General features: G+C 41.8%; 1 long non-coding RNA gene across 1 annotated transcript; it reads right to left on the minus strand.

Annotated features, from left to right (window-relative positions):
* Positions 1 to 829: 829 nt before the first annotated feature.
* LOC143274150 (uncharacterized) lies at positions 830 to 13025 on the minus strand. Its single transcript, XR_013052582.1, has 2 exons — positions 11974 to 13025; positions 830 to 1266 (listed from the first exon to the last, which is right to left on the minus strand). It is a non-coding gene; the product is annotated as an uncharacterized LOC143274150 (long non-coding RNA).
* Between the last annotated feature and the right edge of the window lie 5681 nt (positions 13026 to 18706).

Consider the following 18706-nt stretch of genomic DNA (forward strand, 5'->3'; position numbering starts at 1 on the left):
TTCCATCTGGCCAGCCGAGAGTGCCTTTCCATTCAGGAACTCTGTCTCAGCCTTTCTCTTCCAATGAAGTTTCACCTCTCAACATTTCCACGACCCCTTAAAACAGAACTACCAATTAAGAATCAAATGAGTCTATGGGGGAGGGAACACTTCACATCCAAACTGTTACCTGATTCAGGGGTCACAGCCTGACACCCAACAAGCCAGATTCAGCCACCAATCTTCAGTAAGCCGATTAAAAGAGCCAAATTAATGGTGAAAAGTAGAAAAAGGAGATTTAGTCAATGTGGACACGTAGAGAAGAAAAGGAGACTCAAGGGCTTCCCCCAAGACCATCTTCAGGGGCCCTGACATGAGGATAAGATTTAAATAGAGCCGGGCTATGGTGGCACATACCTTTAATCCCAGCACTCGGGAGGCAGAGCCAGGCGGATCTTGTGAGTTCAAGACCAGCCTGGGCTACAGAGTGAGTTCCAGGAAAGGCGCAAAGCTACATAGAGAAACCCTGTCTCGAAAAACAAAAACAAAAACAAACAAACAAACAAACAAATATTTAAATAGAAAGCAAGAGGTCTGCACAGCTAACCAGCCCAGCCAAGGTGTGGACCCTGGCCACCACTGCCTCAGCTCCAAGTCTACACTGCAAGGTCATCAAACAAGCTTGAATTTTTCTTCAGGAGACAAGCCCCCCCTCTAGATGCCACCAGGGCTTCAGCCATTTATTCTTCCAATAGAAGATGGGGAAATTCTAATTTCTGGAGTTCATTCTTTCAATAGTCTGATAGGGAAATATGCCTTTAGGATATATCAGCCCTGCCAGACAGGTGGGTTATAAAACCGCAGCCCTTTTATTACTTCTGCTATTTCTTCTTAGATGCCAGCAGGACTAGATGACTCTCTCTTCATTAAAACCGGAAGCACAGGTCTCAGGAGATAGGAAACAGCCAAGCTCTGCTGAAAAGTAGATGAATTTCACATCTATGGGGGGCAGAAAGAGAGTCAGCGCCATCTTCCTGCGTCCGGTCTCTCTTCTGCAGGACTGGGATAAAGCAAACGCGTGGCTTATTTGGCTGTGCAGCGCTGTCATAGCTTGGGAACTGCCTGGTGAGCAGCCTAAACTTGGCTGCAGCAGGATGAGGTCCAGGATAACCAGTAAGGAGAGAAGGCTCCGGCCATTGTTAGGGGGATTTTCCCCCTCTCTGAGATATAAGGACAGTTTTAATGGCAGAACATTTCAAGATGCTTAGGATGTAAACACTTTGAAACCTAGGATAATGAAGAAAAATTATTATTTTTATCATTATAAGTGAGAGATAAAAAAATTAAGGTATTTTAAAGACCTCATGGGATGAGAAGAAGGGGGTTAAGGGTGAGTACAGCAAATTACAATAGTATAAGTGTAAAGAATCATAATGAACCCCATTATTTTGTACACTAAAAATTAAAGGGACAGAAACCAACAAAGACCTTATTAATAAAATGATTTAGAAAAATCATTTTTAGAAAAATATTTTAAGTAAGTGTAATACACACACACACATATATATCTATATATGTATATATATTATGCTAGACCAGAAACTCCCTTTGAAAAAATTTCTATATTAACAACTCAAAAAGATAGAAGAGGTAAGAATTATGTACTCTGGTTGCTTTAGTTCACTTGTATTCATGTTTTAGACCCAAACCTTCTACTTCTGCCAAAGTTCCCAAATTAAATATGCAAATTTCAGATAATCCACAATAAATATTCATGATATCTATCTAGTCTGCTTTGCTTGTATGTGTGTGTACATAAGTGTATATACATATATATAATGTGTGTCATGTGTGTGTGTGGTTCCCTGTGCCTGTGTGCCTGGAGACCCCAAGAAGGTATCAGGTGTCCTCTCTGTCACACTCCATTTCCTTGAGTTGGGGATCTGCCACTCAATCTGAAGTTAGTTTTTCACTGAACCTGAAAGTACCAGCAATCCTCCTGCCTCCACCCACAGGAACACTGAAGTAAGTGTGTAGCCATGTTTGCCTTTTTAGGGGATGCTGAGATTTGAATGCAGGTCCTCATGCTTTCACAAAAATCTCTCTTACCCAGTGCTCTACTTTGCTTTTGAAGTCAATGTCCATTTATTTGTTTTAATTGCATCTGCTCTTGTTACATGTTTTTAGAAATTCCAAAAGATCTTATACTAAAGTATTAAAATAGAGGCATGACTTATAGAAAACACTCGTGCATACACATAGTCATCTCACAACTTTAATAGATCACTTACAATACAGGAAAAGTCATTTCATGAATACTTCCTATGCTTGAGTCTCTGCTGAAGCTTTACTTCATGTTTTCTATTTCCTACAGTTAGGTAGCTACAGAGGGATTTACAGGCTTGAATCCATTAAGGATGGGCCCCTTCCCCATAGTCTGCTGTGGACTCCACTTCCTGTTTGCCTGTAACACAAGAAGAGGTAGAGACACAAGGGAAAGATACGTCCTCTCGGTTAAACGAGTCGAATCTACTTCTGGTCCTGGGTAGAAATGGACATTTTAATCTGTCCCATAGATTAAAATGTTATACTACTGTCTCCTTCCTTAAGTGTTACTCTAACTGTCAATCACCTGACTAAGAGACCATTCCTCAGGAAATCTGATTTACCAGAAGACATACCAAGGCCATGGGAGGAATAATTATTCCCTTAATGAGAAGTACCTGTTCTTCCAGAAGCCCTTCTTCTGAGGCAGTTCCTACAGAACAACTCTCCCTCTCTCCCTCTTCTCCCTCTTCTCCCTCTCCTCCCTCTTCTCCCTCTCCTCCCTCTTCCTCTCCTTCTCCTCCCCCTCCTCCCCCTTCCCCTCCTCCCCCTCCCCTCTCCTCTCCTCTCTTTCTCTCCAACCCCTTGCTGCCTAAACACACTTTCCCTGACTCTGGTCCTCAGAGTTGATTCTGGGATCTCTGAGACAGCGACAGCTAAACAGGGAGAGCTTACTCTTTTGCTGAAAGCACGCAGCTGCTTACTGACTTCCATGGCTGCACATGCCAGCTTTCTTCCACCCAAAGAGGCATGGCCACCTCCCTTCCTTTTCTCCATCTTCTTCCTCCCAGTAACTGCTGAGACCTAAATTTGGCTTGCCATATTGTTTTTCTCTCAAAATGCAATAAAATGGTCCTCAAGTACCCCCTGAGATAATTTCTAAATGCTTTTATTAAATTTTATTTTTAATGTGTGAGTATGTTATTACATGTGGAAGTCAGTACACCACATGTGCTATAGCATGTATAGAAGACAGAGGACAACTCTGCAGAGTCAGTTCTCTCTTTCCACCTTTATGTGGACTCTGTGGGTTGAAATTGGGTTATTAGGCTCGTGAAGCAAATACTTTACCCACTGAGCCATCTCGTTAGCTCTGGTTTTAAATTCTTTTGTCAACAAGACTAATAACCCCCAAAAGGGAACTCCTATTTCCTCCAGTAATATCAGGCTGCATTAGGGGCTAATAAGACCACATTTCCCTGCAGACTTATAGGTACTAGCAGGCACCCCACCTAGAATATGCCTGTAAGTCTTGACAAGCTCCTTATGACCCCAGACTTCATGAAGGAAACACTAAATACCCAAGGCACTGTAGCTCTCTGTGTCTGTCTTTGTTGGAGTTTCTATTGCTGTGAAGAGACACCATGACCACAGCAACTCTTACATAGGAAAAACATTTAATTGAGGTGGCTTACATTTTCAGAGGTTTAGTCCATTATCATTATGGTGCAACATGGCAGTATGCAGGCAGACATGGTGCTGAAGAAGTAGCTGAGAGTCCTACATCTTGACTCGAAAGGCAACAGGAAGTAGTCTTGAGTGTCACTGAGTGAAGCTTGAGAAAACGAGATCTCAAAGTCCATCCTCACAATGACACACTGTGGGCGCCATGGGCCCTGACCCCCGACTGTGAGTGGCTGCAGCCTTGCTTGCCTGACCAGGTGTCCTTTCTATTCAGATTCCCTGTCGGTGTCCTTCTCACCTTAGGATCATCGGAGAGCTTACCGGAGGTTCTTTGTTCCTACATCCTGCTTGTGGTGTAAACAACTTAGGTGCATCCTGTATTTGGTGTAAACAACTTAGATACAAGAATACAGAACTTTGGGTCTAGAATGTAGATCATTGGTAGCGAACTTCTGCCCTCAGGGGATCCTCCATTTGTGTTGTAAGCCTGTATTTAAGGTTTCTTCCCTCTTTCAATAAACGGCATTCGACATCCAAACGTACGAATGACTCGCTGTCTCTTGTCTCTATTTTTTAATCCGCAGCCCTTCGCTCAGACATGGTGAACGGTTAGCGGTAACGCAGGCGCTACTGCTACAGATGGAGGTCCCACCGAGATTTGAGTAAGAAGGACCAGCTGACGGACACTCTTGGAAGGCCGGCCGGCATTTTACGGTAAGAGTGGATTGGAATGGGTACAGCTAGCTCACAGTCAGTTAATTGGACTGTTGAAGCAGGAAGGTACCAAAGTTAAGTAAGGGCAAGACAGCTAAAGATTTTAAATAAAAAGAAGGAAATCTTCCCAATAGAGAAGAGGGAAGGAAATGAAATTTCCCGTTAGAAATGGGAGAAAAATTTTAATCAAGAAAAAAAGAATTTTCCCGGTAAAAAGGGGAAAAATTTTTGAAACTAGGCCTAAAGATTTGGGCCCTGTAGAGGAAAGATAAAGAAAAGAGAGAAGCCTCTTCCAGTGGTAATAGAGAATGTAAAGACTTTTTCCAGTTGTAGAGTTTTCAGGATAGCTGAAAACTCTTGAGTTTTTTCTTCCCGCCAGTGCAGAGCGGCAGCATCTGAATTACAAAGAATCGGCAGGTACGCCTCGTTGCTGCTGACTGGAGAGCAAGCAAGCTTAGAGGTTAGAAGTTTTGCTGTCTGTTTGCTTAATTTTGTTTCAAATGTTTTTTATTTTTCCCTCAGAGTGGGAATAGTTCAATATTTAGGATCCCTTCGTGGGAAATGTTTTTCTGTTTTTCCCTTATGGTGGGAATAACTCGTTATTAGGTTGTCCCTTCATGGGAGTAGGAAGTTTAAACGTGAGTTTATGTGTGCGGGGTGTGCCCAGCGACTGTGGCGGACAAAGGCAAAGGCGTACACGAGATAGCCCAAAGCAGCGGGCGGACAGATACACGCTGGTGAGAGACAGAGCCGTGATAGAGTGCGAATGCGGCCCAGGCAGGCGCTGGCAATAGAGCCTGAGCACTGGACAGAGCCAGTGAGCTGAGGCCTGGAAGGGACTAACACTAAAAGTTTAAACCAGGCCTAACTTCTGGTAAAAAATGGTTTTGGTCAAGACATTGAATGCTAAGTCAATGCTGTTTAAATAAAGGATGTTCTGTTCTTTTGATTGTCTTGATAAATGTTTAGATGAATGTTTGATCCTCATGGTAAAAAAACTAAAGGAACAAAATTCATAATTTTGAACTATATATTAGGTATGGTCTTGTCTGTTGATCATTGATTGTTGATCATTGTTGATCACTAAAAATTTGGCTCTGCAATTTAAGTTGCTTTCTAGAAATTCTTGGTTTAATTTTATAAAAATATAACACTTAAAATAAATTGGGTTGTTAGCTTATTAAATAATGTTGCTAAGATAAACCCATAAATGATAATCTCTTCCTGATAAAGAGGTTACAAAATTAATTTTCCAGTAAATAAAATACAGGTAAATTGTTTGGTCCACATTGTTAATAATTGGCTATTTGTGTTAATATGTTATTTAAAATCTATAAAAAAGAATCCTCTTTTTAAGATTTTATAAAAATACTAAAAAGTATTACCTAAAGTTTACCTTTTCAAATCCTATAGAGATTGTATTTAATGCTTTTATAATTGACATATGTAATAAGGACCATGGAAACAAAAGCTGGTGATAGAATTGCTCAGTTATTATTGCTTTCATATTTTAAATTCAAAATGGCACCGATATATAGAACTGGAGGCTTTGGAAGTACAGGGATAAAGGTGTTTTGACAAACAGTTATCAATGATAAACAGCCTAAATTAAAAATAAAATTATGCGGGATTGAGATTGGAAGATTATTGGATTCTGGTGCTGGATATATCTATAATTTCACAAGAATCCTGAGATCCCAATTGGCCCCTTAAAAATTCTACCTCTAACCAAAAGGTATTGGCACAGCTCAGAGGCCAATGCAGAACAGGCTACTTTTAAATTAGAAGGATGAGGAAGGTCATGCAGGAACTTTTCAACCATTTGTGCTACCTCACATTCCAGTGAACTTGTGGGGACGGGATGTGTTAAATGGTATTGGAGCGGTGCTTACTACACAGCCTGTACAACAGATGCTGAAGAGTCAGGGCTACTGCCCAGGCAAAGGCTTAGGGAAAATGTTACAAGGAGACCCGCTACCTGCGGCAGACAAAAACTGTGTCACTAGGGGTCCTGGCGATACTAGAGGATTAGGATCTTTTCCGTAGGGGTCACTGCACAGCAGCCTTCGATTATACAACCGATAAAAATCACTTGGAAAAGTGATGACCCTGTATGGGTAGAGCCGTGGCCCCTTGCTAAGGAAAAATTGGAGGCTGCGTATGCATTGGTTAAGGAGCAGTTAGATGCTGGACATATCATTCCTTCCACTTCACCTTGGAACTCACCTATATTTGTTATTAAAAAAAAAAAAAATCAGGAAAATGGAGGCTATTACAGGATCTTAGAGCTGTAAATAAAACCATGCTTCTCATGGGAGCAACACAGCCTGGCCTGCCTGCCCCTGTGGCAATTCCTAAACATTGGCACTTAATTGTGGTTGACTTGAGGGATTGTTTCTTCACCATTCCTTTGCATCCTGAGGACAGTCCTCGCTTTGCTTTCAGTGTTCCTTCAGAAAATCTTAAGGAACCTTATCAGAGATATCAGTGGGTGGTATTGCCTCAAGGAATGGCCAATAGTCCTACTATATGTCAAATTTATGTGTCTTTGGCCCTAGCTCCAGTTCGAAAAGCTTTTCCAGGTGTTTATATAATTCACTATATGGATGATATATTAATGGCTGCTAAAGATAAAAAACTTGTTTTTGATGCCTTTTCTTATTTACAAGAGGTTCTTAGCTTGGCTAATTTACAGATAGCCCCAGAAAAGGTACAGGTATCTTTTCCCTATCATTATTTAGGTCATGAATTGTTACGCACGGGCATACGCCCACAAAAGATTACTCTGCGTATGGATCAGCTACGCACACTTAATGATTTCCAAACCTTTCTGGGAGATATTCAATGGCTTCGGCCCACTTTAAAAATTCCAACAGGTCAGCTTCGCCCCTTGTATGATGTCTTAAAGGGCGACCCTGACCCTTCATCTCCCCGTAAATTAACAACTGAAGGACGTGTAGCCCTACAACGTGTGCAAGAGGCCCTGGAACAGGCTCACGTACAGTATATAGATCTTAATTCTCCCTTATTGTATTTGATATTTTGTTTTACTCATTCACCTACTGGAGTGTTTTGGCAAACAGGTCCTATTTTATGGGTACATTCCCCAGCTTCTCCAGCAAAGATCATCACTCCTTATCCACAGGCTGTCGCTCAGATTATATTTAAGGGAATCAAGATCAGTGTTCAAACTTTTGGTAAGGAGCCAGATATTGTGGTGACCCCATACACCCAGTCTCAAGTAGCATGGTTGCAAGCTAATGATAATGATTGGGCCATATTGACATGCTCCATGCAGGGTCAGTTTGATACTCACTACCCCTCCAATGATGTGTGTCAATTTTTTAAATTGCATCCTGTTATATTTCCCAAGATAGTACAAATGACTCCTATTCCTCAGGCCCGTGTGGTATTTACTGATGGCACTTCACGCGGTTTTGCTGTGGTGGTTTCTGGTAACATAGTAAAGAAAATAAAAGTCCAGGGCACTTCTGCCCAGGTGACAGAGATACAGGCGCTGTTGCTTACTTTACAGATGTTTTCTGATGAGAGTGTAAATATTTATACCGATAGTCAATATGTGGCACATGCCATTATGCCTTTGGAAACAACAGCCTACATACCATCCATTTCTTCCATTCATGAATACTTATTGCAAGTGCAAGGACTTATATGGTCTCGTTCACATAACCTTTATGTGGGCCACATCAGAGCTCATACTCAATTGCCTGGACCTCTAAGTGAAGGTAATCAGAGGGCTGACGCCATTACTCGTATGGCTGTCACATTAGTCTGTTCTGCCTTTGATAAGGCTACTCAGTTGCATCAGCGTTATCATCTTAATGCTGGATCTCTCCGTTATCATACAGGCATAACCCGGGAACAAGCCATCCAGATAGTTAAATCATGCCCTACTTGTGTGGAATTTTTACCTGTTCCTCATTTGGGAGTTAATCCTCGAGGACTTTTACCTAATCATGTGTGGCAGATGGACGTCACACACGTGCCTTCCTTTGGAAAATTACAACATGTCCATGTGTCTATTGATACATATTCTTCTCTAATTTTTGCTTCTGTCCATTCAGGGGAAAAGGTTAAGGATGTAAAGAATCATTGTCTTCATGCTTTTGCTTACATGGGAGTGCCAAAATGCATAAAGACTGATAATGGCCCTGCCTACAGTAGTACGGGATTTTCAAAATTCTGCCAAGATTTTTCTATTGTTAATAAGACTGGTATTCCTTATAATCCTCAAGGGCAGGCTATAGTAGAACGCTGCCATCGTACCTTAAAAACTTATATTGCTAAAGTAAAAAGGGGGGAGTTAGGGGCTCATCTCTCCTCCACATTCTATTCTTTCCCTTGTTTTATATATTTTAAATTTTTTATCGGTGGATTCTGCTGGAGTATCTGCTGCAGATAAGCACTGGAGGGCTCCTGTTGCAAATCATCCTCTGGTACGATGGAAAGATCTTTCTACTGGCACTTGGAGGGGACCCGATCCAGTGTTGGTGTGGGCCCGGGGATCTGTTTGTGTCTTTCCACAGGACAATGAAATTCCTCTGTGGGTTCCTGAACGCTGTGTACGCTCTGTGGCTGCTGCTGAATCCCAACATGGCAGAGACCTATTGGGCCTTCGTAAAAAATTCTCCCCTTCTCATGCCAATGGGGATTGAGAGCCCAATATGGCCAGCCTTGGCAAACATTATTGTAAGCCTAGGAACTGTAGCCATGTGGTTGGATTCTTCAGAAGGTAATGTATGGTAACTTTTTTCAAAAAACATTGAGAATGTACCACACCTTGGAGATTAAGGATAACTCTGAAGGTCAGTGAACTTCATTTGCTAACAGTAGCACGCCAGCTAAGCTTTTCGCATTTTGCAACCCCCCTCAAGCTGGTGTAGTACCTACTTTTCAGGAATGGCTCTGTGCAACATTTATTTGCCTCCTGAAATTCATCTAGCCTTTCTGAAGATACCTCAAAATTTGTGAGCCTGAATGTAGCCATTACTGAGGCCATTAGTTCTGCTCCTTGTTTGCTGTTTTTGTTTTCTGTTTTCTTTATGTTTCTCAGTTGTTCTCTTGCAGACCTGCCAGCCTAAGTAGTGCTGGGATCAAGAAAAATGGGCCTTGGTGGTTCGTGTTCCTGGAGCCGTGTCCATGCCAGTGGACCGTGGCAGCTAGACACAGATGATGCTCACACGCTCCAGAAGAGACTCTGACATCGCTGTTGCCACTGCTGCTATTGTTTCTGGGATTGCTATTTCATAATTGGTTACTACAGCTAACACAATGGAGACCCTGGCAACAAAAGTAGCTACCACAGTTAGTTAATCTTTCTTCTTATTGGGCATGATAAATTTAATTCCACTTTTATACATTATAATTGGCTTTGTAAGTTATAAATTATTTAAACTCAAGTTCCATTTGCTCGGGATACCACCTTACAGGACTCCTATTTGCGGTAAGGCTCGTTTAAATAGGGAATGGTTCAATTGCCTGTAGCCCTCTGGCTATGGGTGGGTTAGGACTTCTGCTGGTCTTTTCTGTGTCGCACAGATTGCAAGCCCAGTGCCACTTTGAGATCTTTGGCGGCAGTCACTCTACAGCTCACATGGTTGAGTCTGTATGATAATGAGTATTCAGAGACGGATAATGCTTGGGCCGCTGCCACCAACCTAAGACAGAACACTTGTGTGGCCTGGGCAGGTGTCTCTATGACGGGTAAGGTGGTCTGCTGGTCCCACGCAACCTAAGTCAGAAGCTCATTTAATAAAAAGGGGGGACCTGTGGGCGCCATGGGCCCTGACCCCCGACTGTGAGTGGCTGCAGCCTTGCTTGCCTGACCAGGTGTCCTTCCTATTCAGATTCCCTGCCGGTGTCCTTCTCACCTTAGGATCATCGGAGAGCTTACCGGAGGTTCTTTGTTCCTACATCCTGCTTGTGGTGTAAACAACTTAGGTGCATCCTGTATTTGGTGTAAACAACTTAGATACAAGAATACAGAACTTTGGGTCTAGAATGTAGATCATTGGTAGCGAACTTCTGCCCTCAGGGGATCCTCCATTTGTGTTGTAAGCCTGTATTTAAGGTTTCTTCCCTCTTTCAATAAACGGCATTCGACATCCAAACGTACGAATGACTCGCTGTCTCTTGTCTCTATTTTTTAATCCGCAGCCCTTCGCTCAGACATGGTGAACTGTTAGCGGTAACGCAGGCGCTACTGCTACAACACACTTCCGCCAACAAGGCCACGCCTACTCCGAAAAAGCCACACCTCCTAATAATGTCACTCCCAATGAGCCTATGGGGTCTAATTACATTCAAATTACCACAGTTTCTCTCTATCTTTAGCACCTGGTCCTCATAATTAATTCTGGGATCCCCGAGGCTATAGTAATAGCTAAATGGTCTGAAACTGTAAATTTATATGTGCCCAAATTAGAAGAAAATGACAGTTAATATGAAACTTCGAGACCATGGACATCAAAAGGCTGAAGCACATCCCAGCCCACGCAGTGAACCCCTGAGGTACCGTTCCTTCACACCTCTGCCACATCCTCTAGATTCCTTCTTCTCTTCCCCACAGTACAAGACACTCCCTTGCTTCCTTCCTAAGGCCTTCAAGTAGGTTTCTTTATTTCCTATACTCCCTCTGGCATTAAAGAATGATTTGTGGCCCCAAGGGATGATCTGTGTGTCTATTGTATCTGAGACCTACTACCAACCACAACTTTGTGAAGCAGCGATTTCTACTCCATTTCTGTTCCTGCTCTATCATTTTAAAAAAAATAATTCTGACAAAATACTAAGACTTCAGAGTGCCAAAGAAATTGCTCAAGTTTGTATCCATTAAGGGTAATAACCTTGCTTGAGTACAAGGTTAGTCTGAAATGGAACAATTATCATGTGAATAAACTAAATTGTTGATTGTTGATTGATTTTAGCCGAGTTGCTGAGGGCTTGGCTTTACCATCCAAATACGCACAGTGACCTAAAATAGGACTGAGAGAAGGGAATAACTACAGAACAAACAAGATGTTGATTAACACATCATCCTTTCCATCCCAAATAAGGATTTCCATTTTTTTCTCATTCATATAATTATCATTCAAAAGCTCAAAAAAGAACCCTGTAGAAAATACCAATTAATAGTTTTCTATGGATACATTTTAACTTGGTCTTCTGGTTAATGTTCTAGAGACATGTGGATTGGTTCCAGCAAAATGGTTTTTCTCCTGGTTGCTAAATTTCAGGCAGTACAAACCTAAAATACAGAAGAGGAGGTAAGGATATAACCCAGCAAGGTGCCTTTGGTGTAAGCACAGGGACCTGTTCAGTGCCTCAGAACCCATAAAAAAGCCAAGTGTGGCAGAGTGAAAAAACACTTCCCAGTTAAGAGAACAAAATCCCTCTGGTTGGAATGGAAACATGATATTTCAGTTGGGCTGGCCTAGAGAATGCCCCCTAGAAAAGCAGGCTCACCGTAATCCATTCTAAAGAGAGAGGTGGAATAATTAGTCCCTTAATGAGATACTATACTTTTCCTACCTGGAATCCTCATCCCCAGAGTAGTAACCTGCTGGGTCTCAGGACTACAGCAATGCCAGTATCATGCAGCTTGTAAGCCTGCTGCTTGTAGATGATATATTGTTCACCCCAATAAACTTATCTGGGGGTCAGAGAACAGAACAGCCATAATATTAAACATAGAGGTTAGGCAATGGTGGCACACATGCCTTTAATCCTATCACTTGGGAGGCAGAGACCCATCTGGATCTCTGTGAGTTCAAGGCCACACTGGAAACAGCCAGGTGTGGTAACAAGAGCCTTTAATCCCAGGAAGTGATGGCAGAAAGCAGAAAGGTATATAAGGTGGGAGGACCAGGAACTAGAAGCTTTTGACTGGTTAAGCTTTTAGGCTTTTGAGCAGCAGTTCAGCTGAGATCCATTTGGATGAGGACTCAGAAGCTTCCAGTCTGAGGAAACAAGATCAGCTGAGGAACTGTGGAGGTGAGGTGGCGGTGGCTTGTTCTGCTTCTCTGATCTTCCAGCATTCACCCCAATAACTGGCCTTGGGTTTGCTTTTATTAATAAGACTCTTTAAGATTCATGCTACAGCTGCTCTTCTGAATAGTTCAGAAAAACACAGCTTCTCCTTTTCTTCTTTCTATCTCTTCTCTAAGCATGCTGTCCTTAACATGTTGGGCTTTCCCCCAACGTTATGGACTTCCTTCCTCTTTCTCTAAAGCTCCCCTCCCCTCATGTGGCTGCCTGTCTGCCACGTATGACCTCCATGCTAGGTTAAATGTCATAGTCTTTTTCTTCTCTCCTTTATTCCCTTCCTCCAAATAGCAGCTGAAGTTCAGCTAGCCTGCCCTGGGATTTTTCTTTTCTTTTATTATTATTTTTAAATTTTTATTATTTTGTGTGTCTAGATGTTCGCTTGCATGTTTATGTGTGCATGGTGTACATGGTGCATTCAGTGCCTATAGAGGCCAGAAGAGGGTGTCAAGTCCCCTAAAGCTGGAGTTACAGATAGTTATGAGCTACCATGTAGGTGCTAGAAATTGAACCTAGGTCCTCTGCAAGAGCAGCCAGTGCTCTTACTTTTAAACTCCAATAAAATTATACTTGAGCTTCTATCTGAGTCTATTCCTAAATTCTTTTTTTTTTTTTTTGGTTTTTCGAGACAGGGTTTCCCTGTGTAGCTTTGTGCCTTTCCTGGAACTCACTCTGTAGACCAGGCTGGCCTCGAACTCACAGAGATCCACCTGCCTCTGCCTCCCGAGTGCTGGGATTAAAGGTGTGTGCCACCACCACCCGGCCCTAAATTCTTTTAAAGAGACAAAGAACTCCAAGAGGGAACCCTGACTTCTGCTTTATCATTGCATGTACCTGTAACCCCAGAGCGAGCAGAGATGGAGACAAGTGGATCTTTCCTGACCAGCCAGTCTAGTCAAATTGGTGAGCTCTGGGTTCAGAGTGATTGAGAAGGACACCCGGTGTCAACCTTTGACCTCCACACACAGGTACACACATGAATGTGCACTCTTATGTGGATATGCCCACAAACGCACGCAAACAAAATTCAACAGAAATAAATCCAGTCATTGGGACATTGGGTGATGGTCACCATTCTGTTGGCTAAACTTCCTCCTGGAATTTAAACTCTGAGACAGTTTCTTGTTAAATATTTCTGTCCTAGCTAACTTTGCAAGGGTTTGCATTTGGGGTTAGAATTGTGGGGTTATTACCAGGGTTATCACATCTTCCAATATTTGTCAGAGACCATCTTTAAATCTGTACATTGCATATCTACACCCCCACTCAACCTTCCTATGCCACGAAGACCTTTGATATTGTTCTTGATACAGCCCAAGATCACTGTTTCATAGAAGCATCATAAAGTACATTCTAAACAGTTCTGAGGCAGCCACTCTGCTGGCCTGTTACCCACCTCTTGCTGATATCAAAGCAAGACTGTTAAGGTTCTAGAATGTTCTAATGTGGTCTGCCTTCCTTTAATTGTCAGTGAAGCCTCCACAGTTCTGGTTTTAGAATTCTCTCTTGGAAGCACTTCTAAATCCCCTGAGAGCGAGTGCAGTATTTTTCTTTTGACCTAGAAAAAGGAAACTATAATAGTTTTCCTGCTGAGTTAACTCCCTGAAAAAAGAGCTGTTTGGTAAATTTAGCTGTTTAACAACATCCCTATTTCCATTTTCATTAAGAAAAACTGTGGCAAAATGAAAAACAAAAAAACCACCTCAGTTTGACCTTGCCCAGAACTGGAGTAGTTGAAACCCCCCATTAGCCTTGGGTCACAGGGGCAACTCTGGATGGACTCTAGACACTGACTTGGCCACTCACTCTTCCCACCAAGGACTTCATAGGGACTGTCTGTCAGGGCTGAGTTTATTCACCTTTCACAAGGGCTCAGAGTGGAAGTCCCATGGTAACTCATGCAGATTGCCTGCACACAGAGACATTGGCTCAAATATTTTTAAAAGTAGATACTATTTAATCAAATGGCCAAAGCAGCTTCCAGTACGGGGCACTGCAACTTATTCTATGAGAATCTGATTGGAAGGCTTTAATGTTCTGTAGGAGCGTGTGATGGGATCAAAACATCGCGGCTCCACTAAGCCAAGCTCATTGACTTAAATACAGTGGATGTACTTTGAACACACGGTTTGCTCAGACTCTTAATTCTTGATCAATTTTCAGAAAGATCTGAAAGAATTTTAGATCCCACATCTTCTATTATTCCCCTAGCTTCTGTCTAGGTGGGATACCTTGTTGCTAATTGACAGCTGCTACAACTGTGAGTTCCCTGGAAGAAATGGGTCTGGGGTCTCATGAAAATGGCAATACAATCCAAAGTATTCCAACAAGGCAAAAAGTTTTACTCCTGCAAAAGGATGCATACCTGTGCCAATCAGACAGGCAAGCGTACCCAGTGTGTGTCCAACCAGATTTCTATTCCCAATGCAAATGGGTCCTCTGCCTCTCTCTGAGTGGTCATAGCTTTGCCTCGAATTCTTCTAAGGTTGGCCGACTTAAAGCAGCACAGTTGATAAGCAGAGTGCAATATTGAGTGTATATTTTGATTTCAAGAAATGCTGACCATGGAGGAATTTGAATTTCTGCCAAGTGGCTTCTTTACCTTTTCTATTTTTCAATATGAAGTTTGTTTCATTTAACCCTTCGATGGGAAACACATTTCATTTACATTTCCCACATCACCCAACAGCAGTCCACTTATCATAAGATATACCTAGATAGTGACAAGCTTGCCCACAGTTCACAGAAAGCGACTTGCTCTGCAAAGGTCAGCCGGACTGAGCCATCACTCAGGCCCTGTGGTAATTAAGAGTGTAGGTAGCATGTGTTCATGGCTGTTGTTTCATCGTTTCAGCTAGACACTTGGGCGGGCAGAACAGAGCAGAGACTCAGAGTGCACCCCGGGCTCGCTGCTGATTTAAAAGCTGCATGCTTCTGACAGCTCTGAGCGGCGCTTTTTATGGCTTTGTTTACCTTGTTCTAAAATGAAATGACAATTCATTTTTCACAAATAAGCTGAAGACTCTTTGCAGCAAATATTTTCTTTTTCCTTTGAAGTAAATTTAAAAGGGGCTCGGAATACATTTCTATTTTCTTCTTATACAGGAAGTGGAAAATCACTCCCAAAGCTTTGTATGGACTTCGGGTAGGAAGACATGCAAAGTGAGGTCCAGTCCATGGGCAAATGGCAAACTTCCTAAAGTCCTTGTTTGTCCTTCTTTATAAACACAGCTTTTCTGTGCCACATTGTGGTGGCCTGCTGTATTAGTTATTTTGTTGTTTCTGTGGTGGTTGTGTTTTTGTTATTGTTGTTGAGAAAGGATCTCACTCTCTAGTCTAAACTATCCTGTAATTCACCATGTTGCCCAGGCTGACCTCAGATCACAGGAATCCTCCTATATCAGCCTCCTAGTTACTGGGATACAGTGTGAGTCACTACACTTGGTAAAATCATTGTTTAGAATGAGAAGACATGTTAGCACTTAGACTAATAGGTTGAATGCTTACGAGTGAATATTCCAAGTTAAAAGTAGATCTATCATATGACTTAGCAATACCACTCCTTAGCATATGCCCAACAAACTCAACATCCTACTCCATAGATCCTTGCTCAGCAACGTTCACTGCTGCTCTATTCACAATAGTTAAGAAATAGAAATGACCTAAATTTCCTTCAGCTAATGAAATGTGTTTTGAATTTGTATACAAGTTGCTCTCTTTTGGTAGGGAGCTAAGGACACAGCCAGAGGAGACAGCAAGAGGGTTGGGGCTCTGATCTAAACCCAAATAATAGCTTTTAGGAAACAACTTGTTTGTGAGAAAATACTGACACTTTTTAGGCCTTGATACTGACACCCCAAATGCTAAGCAAAATAATCTTCAAATCTTTCAAGTACACAATGAATCTATGATGTCATAATTCAAAGGAAATAACTTTATTTATTTATTTATTTATTTATTTATTTATTTATTTATTATTTATTTATTTTTTGTTTTTTGGTTTTTTGAGACAGGGTTTCTCTGTGTAGCTTTGCGCCTTTCCTGGAACTCACTTGGTAGCCCAGGATGGCCTCGAACTCACAGAGATCCGCCTGCCTCTGCCTCCCGAGTGCTGGGATTAAAGGCATGCGCCACCACCGCCCGGCTAAGGAAATAACTTTATATGAGTACAATGTTTTCTATATGTGATGAATATTTGTGGGTTCTAGTGTAACTACCAACAGAGAGAGCATTCGTGGTAAGGCCTCAAAGAGCATAAATCATGACGAATCTTGGCTGTCAATTTGACATACCTGGGAAGAGGGAACCTCAATGGAGGAACTGCCTCCATCAGATTGGTCTGTGATCATATCTGTGGGGCACTTTCTTGATTCATGTAGAAGGATCCAGCCCTCTGTAAGCAGCACCAACCCTAGGCAAGTGGGCCTAAGCTGTATAAATATGAAAGGTAGCTGCGCAAGCAAGAGAGAGCAAGAGCAGGCTAGTAAGCATCCTTCCCCTGTGACCTTGGCTTCAGTTCCTGAAACAGACCCTTTTCTCACCAAGTTGTTTTTGGTCGTGGTGTTTATCACAGCAGCAAGAAGTAACCAGGGGAGAGCACAGTGTGCCTTCAGAATGCGTCTTCTTTTTTAAGACTTACCTTCCTTCTTTAATCCACCCAGGCTATTACATAGAATGGCAACTAAATCTTCTCTTGGCAATACAACTTGTGTCGTTGGGAATTGTTTTTCTTAACTATAATAACTTTACGTTTCTATAAAAGTGAAACGATATGTGCATATCTACTACATGTTTATCTCCTACAAATATGTAAAAGGAAAGAAATGGGGCTTGCCTAGCATATGATATGTACTCTAGAATAACTTACAGGCAGAACACTTCGCATTTAATTATACTCTCACTCAGGAGTCTCGTAAATTTTTAATACTGATCTGTATTTCAGACATAGAGAAACAAGCTGAGGATAAACATTGGACTCATGAATATACAGCAATTGCTGAGCAGATCAAACACAAAAACCTTCTCTCCGCTATCCTTATGGATGAATTTATACTTCACCTGTCTGTGCGACCTTCTTCATCTCTGAGTTTTTACAACTATACACTCATAAACATCTTCACGTCACTAGCAAAAAATTTTTACCAGGTCCACTAACCACATTAAATGCCACATGTAAACATTCTCACCAAAACTGAGTAACATTGGTGTAAAATAAGTGGCTGATACCTTTCATATGTTTCTGGAATAGACTCAAAAGGAGTAAAGTAGGCCCCTAAAAATAAGTAATGCCTAAGTGAACAGTGCGTTTAAATGAGCCATTCTGAAGGAGGAAAGTGAGGTGGATAAATCGATTTTAAAAGTTCGATTTGGGGCTGGAGAGATGGCTCAGCATTTAAGAGCACTCTGACTGTTCTTCCAGAGGACCCAGGTTCAATTGTAAGCACCCACATGGCAGCTCACAATTGTCTGTAACTCCAGTTCCAGGGGACCCGACACCCAGGGCAAAATACCAACACACATAAAAAAAAAGTTAAAGTTTGATAATAGAAGAAACATTAAGTGACATTACAAAAAGAATACCTTCTTAACCACATTAATAAAGGTGACACCTGATGGCAGGACACAATGAGCTAAGCATTACCATATTGCTCCAGGGAATTAATTTTATTAATTAATTAACTAATTGGTGCTGGGGATTAAGCACAGTGCCTCGCATATGCTAAGCACACACTTTACTACCTCGCTACATCCTCCATCCAAGCTGGAGGGCATTTAAATGATTGCATTCTTTTCTGGAATGCATTTGAGAACATGGTGATTACCAAGAGTTACAATGTATCTCCTACCATTTGGCCCCGTAATTCATCTTTGAGAAATCAGTCCAAAAAGCACATCCAGATGCAAAAAAAACACCTTTTGTCGAAAATATTATTGAGTGAGAGAGAACAACTTAAATATTACAAAATAAAGGAAGGCCTAAGTGCATGATGTCTTATCTGTGGCGTAGAAATGCAAAACAGCCTCTACTGTTACTTCAGAAGTATTTTCAGTGATGTGTGAAGAGGGAGATGAAACAGCCTCCGAGGCAGAAGCAGGTGTCAAAGCTCTATAAACAGCGTGATCTCAAGTTTGTTAATATTAAGATATACCGTAGGCCTAAACAAACAAATGAAAAAGAACCATAAATCTTTTTCAAGAAAACAGAGAAAGTGTTTTCATA

Source organism: Peromyscus maniculatus, chromosome 7 (genome assembly GCF_049852395.1).
Source record: "Peromyscus maniculatus bairdii isolate BWxNUB_F1_BW_parent chromosome 7, HU_Pman_BW_mat_3.1, whole genome shotgun sequence".
In the NCBI taxonomy this organism is placed as follows: domain Eukaryota; kingdom Metazoa; phylum Chordata; class Mammalia; order Rodentia; family Cricetidae; genus Peromyscus; species Peromyscus maniculatus.